The sequence below is a fragment of the Prionailurus bengalensis genome, chromosome B3, assembly GCF_016509475.1.
Source record: "Prionailurus bengalensis isolate Pbe53 chromosome B3, Fcat_Pben_1.1_paternal_pri, whole genome shotgun sequence".
In the NCBI taxonomy this organism is placed as follows: domain Eukaryota; kingdom Metazoa; phylum Chordata; class Mammalia; order Carnivora; family Felidae; genus Prionailurus; species Prionailurus bengalensis.
The window spans coordinates 49,104,099-49,122,306 of record NC_057355.1 but is presented as its reverse complement, the minus strand read 5'-3'; positions in this window follow the sequence as shown (position 1 = coordinate 49,122,306).

Below are 18,208 nucleotides of genomic sequence, written 5' to 3'. Positions count from 1 at the left end.
TCCAGGCTCTGAGCTGTCAGCACAGAACCCGATGCAGAACTTGAACTCAAGAACCATGAGATCATGATCTGAGCCGAAGCCAGACGCTTAACCGACTGAGCCACCCAGGTGTCCCTAAAGGAAAAATATTTAAAGAGTCCATCTTAATTTTTATGAAGGATAAATTGGGGTTGAGAGGCAATGAATTGATATTCACACAATGCTAGTGTGCACTTTAACCTAGGAAAGATCCCTAAGTGACCTCATATCAATAGCACCTCTGGTTCTGGAATATGCTCTATCAAAAAATGGTGCCTTCCAAATTTTTGCTATCTTGCTTTTTAAAAAATTTTTTAATGTTTAGTTTTGAGAGAGAGAGAGAAAGACAGAGTGTGAGTTGGGGAGAGACAGAGAGAGAGGGAGACACAGAATCCGAAGCAGGCTCCAGGCTCCAAGCTGTCAGCACAGAGTCTGATGCGGGGCTTGAACTCCAAAACCAAGAGATCATGACCTGAGCTGAAGTTAGATGCTTAACTGACTGAGCCACCCAGGTGTCCTGCTATCTTGTTTTAAATGTATATTTATTTTCAAGGCTGTGGAATATGGGGCAGAGTTTAGCTTCAAAATACCCTTGAAGTCATTCTCCTTAACCTCCTACATCCCATCCATAAATTTTATACATTTCATAAATTTTACCTCCTAAATATTTCTGAGATGTATTCTTTCTCTATTCCTGCTGCTACCAACCAATTCCAGCCATGACCATTTATCTCTGTTCTAGACTAATACACTAATCACATAGTAGTTTCTCCCACATTCACCTTAACCTACATTCAGTCCATTTTCTACTCTGTAGACAGAGTGCTCCTTTTTATTTTGAATTTTAGACTCATGATAGGTACAGGGAAGGCCTATGCATTCTTACCCTGGCCCCCCCCAATGTCAACATCATGTACAACTATAGTACAATATCAAAACCCAGAAACTGACATTGGTACAATCCATAGAGCTTACTTACATTTTACCAGTTATGCATGCACTGATGTGTGTATGTATGTTTGTGTGCATGTGTAGAGCTCTATGCAATTTTATCACATGTGTAGTCTTGTGTAACCACCACCACAATCAAGATATTTGACGATATCATCACCACAAGACTCCCTGATAGCAAGATTCCCTTGTATTATCCTTTTATGGCTATACCCACCCACTTCCCATCTTATCAGTGGCAAGCACAAATCTATTCTGCATTTTTATAATTATGTTATTTCATGAAGGTCACACAAATGAAATCATGCAGTATGTATCATTTTGAGGGTTTTTTTCCACACAACATAATGTCCTTGAATTTCATCCAAGATTGTGTGTGTCAATGTTTTGTTCCTTTTAACTACTTAGTGATATTCTATGGTATGGATATACCACAGTTAAAGCATTCACTCATTGAAAGACTGCATGGGTAATTTCTACTTTTGGGCTAATATGAATAAAACCATTATGAACATTAATGTACAAATTCCTGTGTGAAAATAAGTCTTCATTTTTCTGGGATAAATGCCCAAGAATGCAATCGCTGGGTCGTATGGTTAGTCCATTTTTAGTTTGAAAGTAACTGCCAAACTATTTTCCAGAGTGTGGAGTGCTCTTTTTAAAACACAGAAATCATCCTGTCATCACTTTACATTAAACTCCTCAATGGCTTCCCACTGCTATTATAATTAAGACTAGATTTATTTTTTTTAAAGATGAACTATAAGGCTTATATAATATGATTTCCACTGATTTCTCCAGCCTCATCCTGTACCACTCCCCTTGCTTTTGAAATGCACTGGGCTTTTAAAAATTTCCTTCAACATTCTCCTGCCACAGGGGCTTTGCAAATGTTTCCTCTTTGGAGAATGCTTTTCTCTCTGGTCCTAGTCCAATGAACTCCAACTCTACTTTTTTTTCCCTTGAAGTATTTATCTCCTCATTGAAGCCTTCTTATAACCTACCTCAGGTTCTGTTTTTTCATGTTCCTTTCCTTCAACACTTCTCTCAGTCTGAAATTACATATTAATTTCTGTGAATACCTGATTAAATTTTATCTTCACCTCCAGACTCTGAAATTCATCAGAGCCAGGGTTATGTTGATTTTTGCTTATTATTGTCTAGCACATATCAGGTGCTCAATAAGAATTTTTTTAAGTTTATTTATTGATTTTGAGAGAAAGAGAGAGAGTCAGAGAGGGAGGGAGAAAGAGAGAATCACAAGCAAGCTCCACGCTGTTAGCACAGAGCCTGGGCTCCGTCCCATAAACCGTAGCCGAAATCAAGAGTCAGATGCTTAATGGACTGAGCCACCCAGGCACCCCAGTTAACATTATTTTTTGAATGAATGAGTGAACAACATACTAGCAAAGAATTCAATGTCAAAGCCTTAACGTTCCATAATTTTGTTTATCCGTTATCTATTTAAGATGTATTAGCTACTCTAAAGCTGGTAGAAATAAAGATAATTAACTACTCATGTTCAGGGTGGTCTGCTAAGCAATAGATTCCATTAACCAAATTTCAGATCCATATCCAGTTTACATTAATACATTCTGAAATATACGTTACTTCAGCTAAGATTTATTTCTAAATATTTTTATTGGATAAATATTGAAAAATTTAAAAAATGATTAATAGGCCATTTGTAATTCTTTAAAAATATTAAGGAGGCTTGCAAGTCAAGAAAGGAACAAATGTCTATGTAGGCCTCCAGCCTGATCTTTGTTTGTCATATGAACCTGACAAGCCTTTTGCAAACAACACCCAAAGACTTTAATTTCACATAACCATCCTAAGAAGGTCTGTGGTACCTTTCCCGGGGCAGACTGGTTAAAAACATTCCTGGTTACGTAGAGGTGCCTCCAGTCAGGCACCTGTTTTTGATCTTTGATTTTAAAGGCAGTTAATCACATGCTTCTTCTGTGACAGCTGATGAAACCAATATGGCAAAGTAATGTGGGATTTTTGCCTTGTTTTGCTCTGTTTCTTACAGCAATGGGAAAAGAGGCAGATTTTTTTCAGGATGTAAATACTGCCAACATAGGCAGACTGCAACACTGTGGGTGCTTGAGAAATTTTTTAAGAGCATGTGGGAATGAGCAATATATGTGCATACTCGTGAATGAAACACAGCAAAGCAGGACTACCTAAGAAACATGACAAATCTTGGTGTTAAAACAACAAACTGTAAATATGGAACAATTGGCATTTTATGAAATATCTTTTAAAAGACAGAAAATGTGCCAATTTTAAGCCTTTTTGTTTTGTATGTGTGTTTGGAAGGAAAGAGTGGGAAAAAGAAGGCAAGGTAATGACAACTTTGTGCAATAACCTTCCTTGGAGTCCCCCCATTTCTTTGTACATTCACATTTTTTATGGAGACACAATTTACATGTTATCAAATTCACTGTTGTAACATGTACAATTCAGTATATAGTATTTTATTCACTTTTTAGTGTATTTTCGTATATTCAGAGTTGTGCAACCATCACCACTATTTAAATTCAGAACATTTTATCACCCCAAAAGGAATAAACTTATTCAATGGATTGCAATATTATTCATTTTTCCATTTTTGACACTCAGTTTGTCCCAGATTTGGCTATGAAGAGCCTTACAACTGATTCCTGTGGTCTTTTGAACATATCTCATAATTCTTTGAGCACTTCCTTAGTTTCTGACACAAGATGTTCTAGAATCCAGTACTGTCTCTGCCCCGGCCCTGAAATTAGCAGTTTTCCCCCAAGAAGCCTTGATCCCTTTTAGTGGGGAATGATATTTAGAAAATAAACTCTGAGTACTTTGTTTGCTATTGCTACTGAAGTGTCACTGATTATAGGTTATTTTTGGGGGGGGAGGGGAGAATGAAATGTCATATAGCTCATTCATATTAAATCATGAATGCATATCAATATACATAGATACCTCTAATTCTGAGTCAATTTAATGTGGTTTTCCCCTCTGTATTTTTCTTCTCCTACAGTGAGAACCCTGGTTCCCTGAGTTCCCATATTTATTAGGGCTTTTATTACAAAATAAGCAAAATGTAATAGACATTTCTCTAAAGAAGACATCCAGATGGCCAACAGGCTCATGAAAAGATGCTCAACGTCACTCCTCATCAGGGAAATACAAATCAAAAGCACACTCAGATATCACCTCACGCTAGTCAGAGTGGCTAAAATGAACAAATCAGGAGATTATAGATGCTGGAGAGGATGTGGAGAAATGGGAACCCTCTTGCACTGTTGGTGGGAATGCAAACTGGTGCTGCCACTGTGGAAAACAGTGTGGAGGTTCCTCAAAAAATTAAAAATAGACCTACCCTATGACCCAGCAATAGCACTGCTAGGAATTTACCCAAGGGATACAGGAGTGCTGATGCATAGGGGCACTTGTACCCCAATGTTTATAGTAGCACTTTCAACAATAGCCAAATTATGGAAAGAGCCTAAATGTCTATCAACTGATGAATGGATAAAGAAGTTGTGGTTTATATATACATTGGAATACTACTTGGCAATGAGAAAGAATGAAATATGGCCTTTTGTAGCAACGTGGATGGAACTGGAGAGTGTTATGCTAAGTGAAATAAGTCATACAGAGAAAGACAGATACCATATGTTTTCACTCTTATGTGGATCCTGAGAAACTTAACAGAAGACCATGGGGGAGGGAAGGGGAAAAAAAAGAGAGGGAGGGAGACAAACCATAAGAGACTCTTAAAAACTGAGAATAAACTGAGGGTTGATGGGGAGGTGGGAGGGATGGGAAAGTGGGTGATTGGCATTGAGGAGGGCACCTGTTGGGATGAGACTGGGTGTTGTATGGAAACCAATTTGACAATAAATTTCGTATTAAAAAAACCCTAAAAACAAAATAATCAAAATGTGAAAGCACAGTTTTCATTTATAATTTCAAAATTATATTGACACACACAAATTACAAACACATGCACTCATGTATACATGTACAGACAACTTGAGAGTGTATCATCATTCATTACAATGAATTTTAGCCCTCTTTCCCCAAGATGCAAACCTCACTACTTATCACTCTACTATTATATTATGGCTTCATTTTTTTGGACGGTAAAATTGCTTTTGAAGGGTTATAAATTAAAATGTAAATTATGGCTTATAATTAGTTAATACCTAATACAATAGATATTGTAGATAGCTCTTATAAGGCTTAGTTGGAGGGAATTGAGGTAAAGAAGGTTGAGACAGAGAGAGGTAAGGATTGAAGGAAGTCAGGGAGGGTTGAATAATACAAAAAGTAAAAATTTTCTAATTTTCAATTTTCTTTTATGTATGTATTGATCTCAGCATGAATATATGTGTAAACATATGTAGGCAGTATGTATAGTGGTATAGTGTCAGTATATGTATAGTGGTTAACCTTTCTGATTCTTGGATCCAGCTGCCTGATCTCAAATACGCTTCAATGAATATTAGGTGTATAATGTTGGGAAAGTACTTGGCCTCTCCGTGCCTCAGTGTCCTCATCTGCAACAGAGGGACAATATTAAGGTTGTGAGAATTAAATGAATTAATGTACATAAAGTGCTTAGAATAGTGCCTGATACATAGTAAGGGCTATGTAAATGCTTGTTATTATTGTATTTAGTCTCTATTTTCTTACAAAAATAGAATCAACTTATACATACCTGTTATGTGAACTTGATTATATTACGTTTATTTCCACATCTATGAATAAAGATCTGCCTTATTCTTTGCCACGGCATCATCATATTCCATTATATAGATATACTGTAATTTAATTTTTCAGTCTCTATTGATGAGACAGGATGTTTCCATTTTTCCTATTATAAACTGTGCTAAACATTCTTGTACATAAACTTTATTTTCTTGCCAAACTGCCCTGTAAAAAGCAAACTTATATATCCTTCAGTAACTTGTTTTTATTTCCTTCTTCCTAGGGGTCAGTGGTTTTCAATGTTTTTTCTGCTTCCATCCCATCCACAGCCACCGAGAGCATGTCCTGTCATCCAGAATATTTTGCATTAAATGATTCGTAGCAGTTCAATGGTGCAGCAGAGATGCAGAAGCTGCAATTTGTGTCTCAGTGGACTTCCTCCTTCTGTCTTTCCCTTCCTTCTTTCTTTCCTTCCTTTCTTCTCAGAGTAACAGAACTCTGTGTTTAGCTGGGAAAATGTCTGCCTAGAACGAAGACTCTCTTTTCTAGGGTGTCTTGCAGAAAGGTGCAACAGTTGACTAAGATCTGAGCAATGAGATGCAAGTGTCCTTAAAAGTGGGAGCCGTTCCCTTCTTTCCTGTATGTCAGCTGGAACCGGATGTGAATGTAATAATGGTGCTCCAGCAGCCACATATGACCGTAAATGAACTCAAAATGGAACCCATGCATACATGGAGTAAAAAGATAAAGAAAGCCTGCAACCCTAACACTGTTGAATCCCTAACCAGCCTTGCATTGATCACTTCCAGTCTTCCTGACAAGAGAGAAATAAACTTCTGTTTTGTTCAAGTCACTGCTATTTTCAGTTTATCTCTTTCTTCTTGTGAAACTGAATCTTAATAAAGGGTTATATGAGAATCTTGGGGTTGAGGGTTTGAAGGGAAGGTGTTTAGGAATTTGAAAAAGTCTCTTTAGATAAAAATCCCTGATACAGGTCTTGCATATGTCTTTTGCATATTTTTTAAAATTCTGGGTTTTTTAGGGGCGCCTGGGTGGCGCAGTCGGTTAAGCCTCCGGCTTTAGCCAGGTCACGATCTCGCGGTCCGTGAGTTCGAGCCCAGTGTCGGGCTCTGGGCTGATGGCTCAGAGCCTGGAGCCTGTTTCCGATTCTGTGACTCCCTCTCTCTCTGCCCCTCCCCCGTTCATGCTCTGTCTCTCTCTGTCCCAAAAATAAATAAACGTTGAAAAAAAATTAAAAAAAAAATAAAATTCTGGGTTTTTAAAAAAAAGTTTATTTTTGAGAGAAAGGGAAAGAGAGAGCATGGAGGAGGGGCAGAGAGAGAGGAAGAACCCCAAGCGAGCTGTGCACTGTCAGTACAGAGCCTGATGCTGGACTCAGTACTAAGAACAGTGAGATAATGACCTGAACCGAAATTAAGAGTAGGAAGCTTAACTGACTGAGCCACCCAGGCACACCTGTTTTTTTGTTTTGTTTTTGTTTTTTTGTTTTTTTGTTTTTTTTTTTTTAATTTTTTTTTTCAACGTTTATTTATTTTTGGGACAGAGAGAGACAGAGCATGAACGGGAGAGGGGCAGAGAGAGAGGGAGACACAGAATCAGAAACAGGCTCCAGGCTCTGAGCCATCAGCCCAGAGCCTGACGCGGGGCTCGAACTCACTCACGGACCGCGAGATCGTGACCTAGCTGAAGTCGGACGCCCAACCGACTGCGCCACCCAGGCGCCCCTGTTTTTGTTTTTTTAAGTAAACTTCACGCCCAGGGCAGAGCTCAAGGCAAGGCTTGAACTCACGACCCTGAGATCAAGACCTGAGCTGAGATCGACAGTCGGAGGCTTAATTCACTAAGCCACCTAGGCACCCCTAAAATTCTGTTTTTAATACTTGTTTGCTGCCCTTGTGAACTGGAACATTAAAACATTGTATATTTAAATGGATTCTTGCCTTGTTCAAGCAATAATTTTTAATAAAAAAGGAAGCTACTAAATCTAACATTTGTAAATTTTAAATTTATTGAACTTGGTACTTTTGGCAAAATTGGGTGTCTATATATAGGAATCTGGTTCTCTAATACACTGTCTTGATTGTGGTTTTATAGTAAATCTTGGTTTATGGTGGTATGAATAGTTGTTTTTTTACCTGCTAGATAATACTCAACAATTTAACCAAACAATAGTTTATTTAAGTTGTTCTCCTGAGGGACAGTTTATTTCTACATTTTTACCATTATTAATAGTTCTGCCAGGGACAATTTTGTGTTTGTTTTTTGTGCACATGTGCAAGTTTTTTTTTTTTTTTCTAGAATAGGTGCCTAACAATGCAATTACTAGAAGTTGCCAAAATGCTGTTCAAAGTAATTTCATCAGTTTATATCCTCCTATAAGAGTATAAGGGATCCTAGAGCTTCCCATCCTTGCCAAGTTATTATTGTCAGCCTTTTCTTATGTATGTCAATATCATGGGTGTGAAGAGTTATTTCATTGTTTTAGATGCATTTCTCTAATTACCAAATGGTTTGTAAGCCATTTGGATTTCCTTTTCTGTGAATTGTCTATTTAGATACCCAAGCCCATCTTTCCATTGTGTGGCTTGAAGTTTTCTTATTGCTTTTTTTGAAATTCTTTATATGTCTGGATACCAAACCTGTGAGGTTGATATTTGCACATAGCTTCTTCCAGTACACAGTTTGCTTTTAATTGTGTTTAGGTTATCTTTAGTCATGGAGAGGCTATAAATTTTAATGTAGTTGAATTGTCCATCTTTTAGTTATAGTTTTTGCTTTTAGTTAAGCACATTTTTAAAATACATTTGCCTATCTTGATATAAAAATTTATTTTCTTCTAAAGTTTAACAATTTAGCTGTACTTTTCACAATCTGGTCTTTAAGGCTTTTCCCATTTCTGGCATAAGGTAGGCTTCTACTAATATTATCTTTTTCATATGGAAATTTCTGTGAGAAACCATATTAAGATTTTCGTTTGAACTGCCTTAAATATATAGATTTATTAGGAAGTATTGACATTTTTAAGATACTGAATATTCCTGTCCATAAACATGTCCTATCTCCTTCTTTAAATAGGTGTTCAAGCATGTCCTTCAATAGAGTTTTGTAATTTTCTCCATGAAAGTGTTATACATATTTGGTATGTTATGTATTTTTTTTAAAGTTTATTTATTTATTTTGAAAGAGAAGAGAGTGTGAGTGGGAGGGGGCAGAGAGAGAGGGAGAGAGAGAAAGAGAATTCCAAGAGAATTCCATGGGCCCCCTTATGTTATATTCTTAATCCTTAATTTTTGTTGATATAGTAAATTATACTTTTCTTTAAAATTACACATTCTAGGGGCGCCGAGGTGGCTCAGTCAGTTGAACATCTGACTTCAGCTCAGTTCATGATCTCATGGCTTGTGAATTTGAGGCCTGCACTTTGGATCTTCTGTCTCCTCCTCTCTCTGCGCCTTCCCCACTCGTGCTTTCTCTCTCAAAAATAAACATTTATTTATTATATAATATAAATAATTTATATATAAGTATAAATGAACACTTAAAAAATTACATGTTCTATGGGCGCGTGGGTGGCTCAGTCAGTTGTGCACCCAACTCTTAAAAAAAATTTTTTTTTTAATGTTTATTTTTGAGAAACAGAGTGTGAGTGGGGAAGGAGCAGAGAGAGAGGGAGACACAGAATCCAAAGCAGGTTCCAAGCTCCAAGCTGTCAGCACAGAGCCTGACATGGGGCTTGAACTCACAAACTGCAAGATCATGACCTGAGCTGAAGTCAGACACTTAACTGACTGAGCCACCCTGGTGCCCCCGGTGGCTCACTCTTTATTTTGGCTCAGGTCATGCTCTCAGTTTGTGGGATCAAGCCACACACCAGGCTCTCTGACAACTCGGGGCCTGCTGGGGATTCTCCTTCTCTCTTTCTCAAAAAAACAAAACAAAACAAATTTTTTAAAATAAAATAAAGCTACATGTTCTAGGGGTTTGTTGTTGATATTTAGAAACTCATTTGCACTTTGTATTTTGATCTTATACCCATCAATCTTACTTAACTCCTCTATTTGGACTAATAGTTTGTTTATAGATTTTTCTTGGATTTCCTATGTAGGTGATCACATCATATACACATAATGAGTTTTGTTTCTTCCTTTGCAATCCTACCTACCAACCCATGTGATGTTGTCTAGCTATTATAGTACATTGTTAAATAGAAGTGGTAATGTTTTCAAGGTTCGTCAATGTTGTAGCATGTGTCAGAACTCCATTCTTCTTTTATGACTGAAAAATACTCCATTGTATAAATACACCACATTTTATTTATCTGTAGATGGACATAGGTTGTTTCCAACTTTTGGTTATTGTGAATAATGCTGTCAATAAAAATTGGTGTACAAGTATCTGTTTCAGTCCTTGTTTTCATTCTTTTAGGTATACATCTGGCAGTGAAGTTCCCAGCTCATATGGTAATTCTATGTTAAGCTTTTTTGAGGAAGCTGAACCATTTTCCAAAGTGGTTGCACCATTTTATGTTCTGACTAGCAGTGTATGAGGGTTCCAATTTCTCCATATCTTTGTCGGTATTTATTTCTTTTAAAAAATTAAAATTTTTACTATAGCTATCCAAGTAGGAGTGAAGTGGTATTTCATCGTGCTTTTGATTTACATTTCTCCATTGACTAAGGATGTTGAGCATCTTTTCATATGCTTGTTGGCCATTTGCACATTCCTTTGGAGAAATGTCAACTCCTTTGCCAATGTTTAAGTTGGATTGTTGGTCTTTTGATTGTTGTATTTTAGAAGGTCTTTATATTTTTGCTTTATACAGTCAATGCTGATTTAGATTTATCCACATTTCTCTATGTCTTTGCTCATCATGGCTTTTTGGTAAAAACAGCTTTACTGAGGTATAATTCATATACCATATAACATACCCATTTGAAGGGTATGATTCAATGGTTTTTAGTATATTCACACAGTGGTACAACCACCATCACAATAATTTTAGAACATTTTTGTCACCCCAAAAAGAAACCCTATTCCACCATCAGTCATGTCCCATTTTCTACAACTCCAGTCCTGTGCAACCACTAATATATTTTTGTCCCTATTGATTTACCTATTTTGAACAGTCCATATAAATGGAATCACACAATACATGTGTGATTCCAATATGTGGATTCCAATCCACAATATGTGGGTTTTTTGACTAGCTTCTTTCACTTAGCATGCTTTCAAAATTTATCCTTGTAGGATTTATCAGTACTTCATTCCTTTTTTTAAGTTTATTAGTTTATTTATTTATTCATTTATTTTGGTGGGGGGGAGGCAGAGAAAGAGGGAGAGAGAATCCCAAGCAGGCTCTATGTTGCCAACACACAGCCTGACACAGGGCTTGAACCCACAAACTATGAAATCATGACCTAAGCTGAAATCAAGAGTTGGACTGACTGAGCCACACAGGCACTCCAGGACTTCATGCCTTTTTATTGCTGAGTAACAGTTCATTGAATTGATACATCACAATCCATTTATTCATCAGTTGATAGACATTTGGGTTGTTTCCACTTTTTGGCTGTTATGAATAATGCTGCTATGAATATGTCTGTACAAGCTTTTGTATTTCCATTTCTACTGGGTATATACCTAGGAGTGACAATTCTGGGTTAAATGACAACTCATTGTTTAACTGCTAAACTATTTTTCATGATGGCTGCATCATTTTACATATTTACCAGCAGTTATAAGTATTCTAATTTCTCCACATCCTTGCCAAAACTTGTTATTATCTGTCATTTTGATTATAACCATCCTAGTAGATATGGGATGATGCCTCATTGTCTTTTTGATTTGTATTTCCAGCTCATCATTGCTTCTTGCTTCTCATATCTTCCTTGTGGATTATATTTCTTTCTTTCTGAAGTATATACTTTACTATTATTAAGCAAGGGTGGTTACATTCAATCTTCATCTAGAATTATGTTTATTTACCTTTAACATTTAAGTGATAGTTTATCTGGGTATAGAACTCCATATTGTAGTTATTTTTCTTTGTAATGTTTTGAAGATACTGTACCACCATCTTCTTGTTTCTTTTATTGTCACTGAGAAATCCTTTCACTGCAATCTGTATCATCTTTCCCCCACCACCTGCCTTTAAGTTCTTCTCTGTATCTTTGTTGTTCTGCAGTTTCACTAAAATGTATTGGTATGGATTTATTTTTATGCTTTTAGATTGAGATTTGTACTTCTTGAATCTGATGATTTCATAAATTACTAATTTTCTCTTTGAATATTGCTTATCCTTCATTCTCTTTAGTCTTTCATTTTAAAGTGGCTATCAGATGTATGTTGGATATTCTATGTTTACCTCTGTTTTATATTTCTGTTCATCTCTCTGTGCTGCATCCTGGATAATTTCCTTACATCTATCTTCCAGTTTTAGGCTATTCTTTCACTGTATTTTATGCTGTTTAACATATTTTCAAAAATTCAATGACTGTACCTTTTTATTTCTAGAAATTCTATTCATTTTCTAATATATTTTTTCTGTTATTTCTAGATTTTTAGTGGATTTTCAATATTTCTTAACCTTTTTAAATAAGAAAAAAAACAAAAACAATTTTTAAAAGGAAAAACCATTAACTATTTATTGTTTTTCTAATCACAAAAGTAAATCCAACAACACACTTGTGGATGATGGAGATCATGAAAATCCCTTCATGCTCCTACTGGTAGGTGCTTACTGTAACATCTGGGTATTTTCCTCCAGCCTTTTGGGGCATATACCAACAAACTGTTATTTATAAAAATGGGCTTATTCTGAAATATCATTGCATACCTTCATATTTCTTATCTTGTTATATATAGATGTGCCTCTTGTCAAATGGCTGCAGAGTATTTTCATAGTATGGATGTACTATATTTTATTTGAACATTATTGAGGAACATTTAGGCCTTTTTCCAAATTCTTTTTTACTCTTATCAGCCATGTTGCTATGAGAATCCTTGAGTGTTTATATGAGTGCCTGTGCTGTCATTTCTGTAGGAGGAGGTCGAAGTGGGATTACTAGTTTGTGGGGTGTATGCATTTAAAACACTATTTAATACTGCCAAACTACTCTTTCAAAGGTGCAGCCAAGTCACCCTCCCTCCAATGGCTAATGAGTGCTCATTTTCCCACATCCTTGCCATCACTGGTTGTTATCAAACATTTTAGTTTTCCCAATCTGATGGGCAAACATGTTTTTAGTGTCATTTTTAATTGCATTCCGGTGATTGCTGGTGACACAGGACACCTTTTTATTGGCTAGTTTAGTTCTTTCTCTGTGGATTTTTTTTTTTTCAACGTTTATTTATTTTTGGGACAGAGAGACAGAGCATGAACGGGGGAGGGGCAGAGAGAGAGGGAGACACAGAATCGGAAACAGGCTCCAGGCTCTGAGCCATCAGCCCAGAGCCTGACGCGGGGCTCGAACTCACAGACCGCGAGATCGTGACCTGGCTGAAGTCGGACGCTTAACCGACTGCGCCACCCAGGCGCCCCTTCTCTGTGGATTTCTAATCCACTGCCAAATTTTCTCATTTGTCCTTTTTCTTACTGATTTACAGGGTCGTTTTGTATATTAGTGATATTTTCTTCCAGCGTCTCGCTGGCCTTTTAACTTTGTTTATAGTTGTCTTTTACTGTACAGATGTTTTACATATAAAAAACAGAAACTTTAACCTGAACTAGAACTGTATCTATCTGGATGAGCCCTTAGCTTTTAGGCTACCTACTATTTAGTTCCTGAGGTGATCAGCCATCTGCTGGAAAGGGGAAGTTGTTATTTCCTTGCTGCTATTCAGTAAATGCCCGATGAAAACAATTCTTAGATGCATTAGTTAGGCTCTATTCCTTTTGCTTGGAGTGGACTCTATACTCATCCCATACCAGGATATAAAAGTCATCATTCTATAAAGTGAAAGCTTTTATTCTCCATTCCCCAAAAGAAAAAGAAGGTAAAAGAACACATGTTTTCTTTTTCTTTTTTCTTTTTTATAACTAAGGAAAACTTTTATTTAAACTGTGCAATCAATCAGTATTTAGACAGCAGTTTCATAAACATTTTGGCATTTAAACTTTTACTCATTTTTGGCATGACCTGTAGGATAGTATATAAACTACCCTGGGGAGAGGGGAAATACTAGGCAATATTTACTATGATGCTAAAAAAAGAAAACAAACCCACATTATTAAACAAAATAAGTTTTAAGAAGACATTAAAAAGGTACATTCAAAATCAAGGCAAACATTTGCTTTCTTCATGCAATGGAGTTCACAGAGCTGATCCCCTGAGTCAAGTATAAAATTAAAATAGCTCAGCTCTAGAGTCCATTAGCTAGTCTGCAAATGCTGCCCTTACAAGAAATTGGTATACAGAGTGAAAGGATCCAGAACACCCATAATATGAAATAATATAGCTGGCTCCCACACTTTCATTTAATTCACATCTTTGAAAAAAAATAGAAAAAATAGCGCATACACAGACATAAAATTTCGTCCAACAACAGCAACAAACAGACAAACTTAGGTAATATATGCCCTCTACTCTACTGATAGGCTAAGGCAATGTGTCTGTATTCAGGCTTTGCAAATTCCTTTAACAGGCTCAAGTTGCTAATCATCAATCATTTTTATTTGCAAACAGAATAAATAGAATGTGGTAACAGGAATAAGAAGGTTTTAGGTAAAAATTTAAAATATTTTTATTGTTTTAAAGACGGTTCTGTAGAAAAATAAACTTCTGTAGCATAAATTTTTAAGGATGGTTTAGGAGTTAGAACTGTGTCTATATGCCATGAACTACTTACAAGATATAAACGAGTAAATCTGCAAAGATGTTCAGATTCATGATAATTATTAATGCTTCCCCAAAAGTTTTAAAGGTAGACAAGTAATCTACATATAGATGCCAGTAGGTGTTGCCCTCTAGAAAATTCACTCCAAATAGTTTAGAGAACTGTTAAGACGTTTGGTAACCTTGAAAAAGTAGATGTTAGAGAACCCTAAAAATGCACTTTCTCCTCACCTATCTACCCCCTCTGGGGATATTTGACTCTTTAAAATCTTAAGAAGCCAAAATATCAAAAAAAAATAAAAGATTTAGAGGAGCAGAGAGACATGGCTGAGTCAAGGGTCAGCCCGGGAAGTCCAGGGACATGATGCACTCTGGAGCCTGCACACTAGCCCCACAGTGGCTCCTGGCCAGAGTTGCCTACCCAGTGTCCTCTTGGGCCCTGGGCAGAACTGGTGAGGGTAGGGAGTCACTGATGCCAAAAGGAAGGAGGATCCATCAAGCTGCTCTTTGGTGCTGAAGGCCAACTCACAATAACAGCTACAGCTCCCACTCCATAAATAAACTTCCTGTCTTTTTCAAGGATGCATGGCAATGGAACCCAGTCACTGCGCTGTGGGGGAAGCCTGAACCAGCCTATCTGGAGAGACCACATGGATAAGCACAATGGATAGGAACTAAGGTTCCCAGATGACTGTCACCATCAACACCAGATTGGCTGCTATGGCGATTCCTCTACAATCAAGATTCGGAAGCTGTAGGATCCTTATTGACATCTTACCTCATAGTACTCTATGTTCAGTGTAGTAGTCTGGAAGTAAGTTCCCTAGTATATGGTCTAATTTTTAACCAAAAAAGCCTCCACAATAAATGGAAACTGTAAGGAAAGAGAAGCCTGGAGGTCCTTGCTTTAGGTTTGAATTTTGACTATTGCTTGAATACCCAGGATTCCAGGAATGATGTCAGGCATCTAAGGCTAAAATTAAAAGTTCATGAGTCCTGTTTTCATGGTCTTTATAAACTAATAGGAATAGAGAAGCATTAAACACAAATATAAATATAAAATGTAAATATAATTTTTTAAAGTCATATTAAACTGATATTTTAAAAAGCAAGATATTGAATAATTACAGAGGCTATCCAAGTTAAGCTAGGAAGCTCTTTATAGAATGCTTTTCATAAGAAATTTCATTTATGGCAATTCCTGAAAGATATTTAAGTTTAGTAGCTGTGAGGGAATGGGGTATATTCAAACAAGTCTTAATTATCTCTGATGAACTTTTTTACTATGAAAAATCATGTTGTAGAAGAATACTTTTTTCCAGCTTTGTTGATATATAGTTTAAATTATGTAATACATCAGTTTAAAGAGTAAATTTTGATGGAATTTGGTAATTGTATACAGTCATGTAAATAATACCATAATAAAATGTAGAACAGTATCATCTTTAAAAAAATGAAAGATTTAAATTGAGGTAGACGATTTCATGTTTAGTACTACTCTAAAAAAGTACTGTCAATTCCCATTTCCTCTTATAGATTTTCCTACATTACAGATGAGTGTTTAAATACTAGTCTTTATCTTTGCAACCACTTTTGTCTGTTAGTTTTTGGTGCCTACATGGGCAATGCAAACATTTTTCATTTTAGCATAGGAAAAATGTCATTGAAAAGGCTGACCTGTAAAGAAAAAAAAATCTGTTAAATGTTTCACACCCTCACAGAAATGACTTTCAGATTACAATTATTTACACTGGAATTTCCTTTTAAGTTTTCAAAGTACTATTGCTTCATTCTGCACAACAAATTATCCTCATTTCGTGGACAGAGAAGGAACTGAGGTAGGTTAGGAACTTTCTTACTAGCCAATTCTCAAAATGGTAAGTGATTAGAATTTAGGTGCTCCAGTAACTAATACTTGTTCTATTATATGACCCTCCCTCAACTTTGCTCCCTCCTAAATTAGTGTTAAGATTTAATTAGGTTGTAATTCATATAAAAACTACTGACTCTTCAGATGTAGCAAGGAAGGATGATTGGTTACATGCCTGGCTTTTTCCAGTTAATAAATTCCTGTTTGGATACAGGGACTATAGAAAAATCACAAAAGATAAACCCCAATTCTGAATACTTAATATATCAAATGCTTTAATAGATAGGGACTCCAGAAACCATGACTACTCTATTTCTAATGCAACCCTAGGCACAAGCATCAGTTTTCAGGCATAATTTTGGCAAGAGAAATTGAAAGTTTGAACAGAGAAAAGACAGAGGTTAGGAGATGACAGGAGGTGAGTTACAGCTCAGTCTCCTAAATTCCCCTTGTGAATAAATGGACACAACTTAGACTTCTCTCTGTTGGTTGGCTATTACTATGTGGGCAGGCTATGTTGACACAGTGGAACGTACCACGAGCCTTGGTAATTAAATATAATTTCTTAGCTGAGAAAATGTATCCTAGTAGAAATCCTATCTTGGCTAAGCCACTTAACTAGCTGTGATCTTTGGCAAGTTCGATATTTTAAATGTCAGTTTCCTGATCTTTAAAATGGGGGGAAATACTTGCTTTGCAGAATGTAGTAGTTTGTAGAAATGAAGTGTGTGTTTGGCATACTGCAAATGCTCACTAAATCACATTATCTCTTCCTAGAGATTGGAGTCAAAAGCAGCTGACAAATGACCAGCACTCTTGTCCCTACTCAAAATGTCATCATGGTCTCCACCCCATGATGGAGATAGCTTTATCTCCTTAGTTAAGATATACTGAAAATTAAGGTAGAATTAGAAACTCTTTCAAAACTGAAAGAATGCTTCACTTGAATATCCAGGAGTTAGAACCAACTAGAGCTGTGAAATCTAAAGCTTTCCAGGAAAAGGGACAACTGAAATCAAACACAGAGAATAACAAGGAAAATAACATTGCTTAGGATTTGCACATGCTGATAAAGTGAGTGGAAGCTCTTGCTGAGGTTGATGGGAAATCAAGGGGTTACCAAACTTTAAATAAAACAGCTGGTGAAGCTGAAGAAATAAACCTGATTTAAAAGGTAGAAAGGTGGTGGGGTGCCTGGGTGGCTCAGTCAGTTAAAGCTTCTGACTTTGGCTCAGGTTATGATCTTCCAGTCCATGGGTTCCAGCCCCCTGTCAGGCTCTGTCTGTGCTGACAGCTCAGAGCCTGGAGCCTCCTTTCGATTCTGTGTCTCCCTCTCTCTCTGCCCCTCCCCCACTTATTCTCTCTCTTTCTCTCTCTCTCTCTCTCTCTCAAAAACAAAAATTTTTTAAAAAGGTAGAAAGGCCGCATGTTGTAAATATGCTTTTAGAAGATAATGAATGAACATGAGCATGACCCTGTTCATCTACTGAGTCCCTATGTTTGAGGTCTTTTTCCCCCAACCCTCCCCAAACAACATAATTACTTGAGGGAAAAGCAGAAAGTTCAACTATATGAACACTTATCAAAAATTTCTGATGAACTTCCGTAAGTAAGAGCCAAATACTTAGGAAACTTTCTGTTAAACACACAGAAATGAGATGTTAAACTTACAAAGCACATATTCAAAAAGTTTAAAGCTGAATTGTTTTTTGCAAGTGATCTAGACAGAAAGTTTAATGTGTACATTTGATAAGCTATAATGAAAAGTTTTCATAGCTTTGAACTTTTGAAGATCCCTAAGGGGTACATCAGA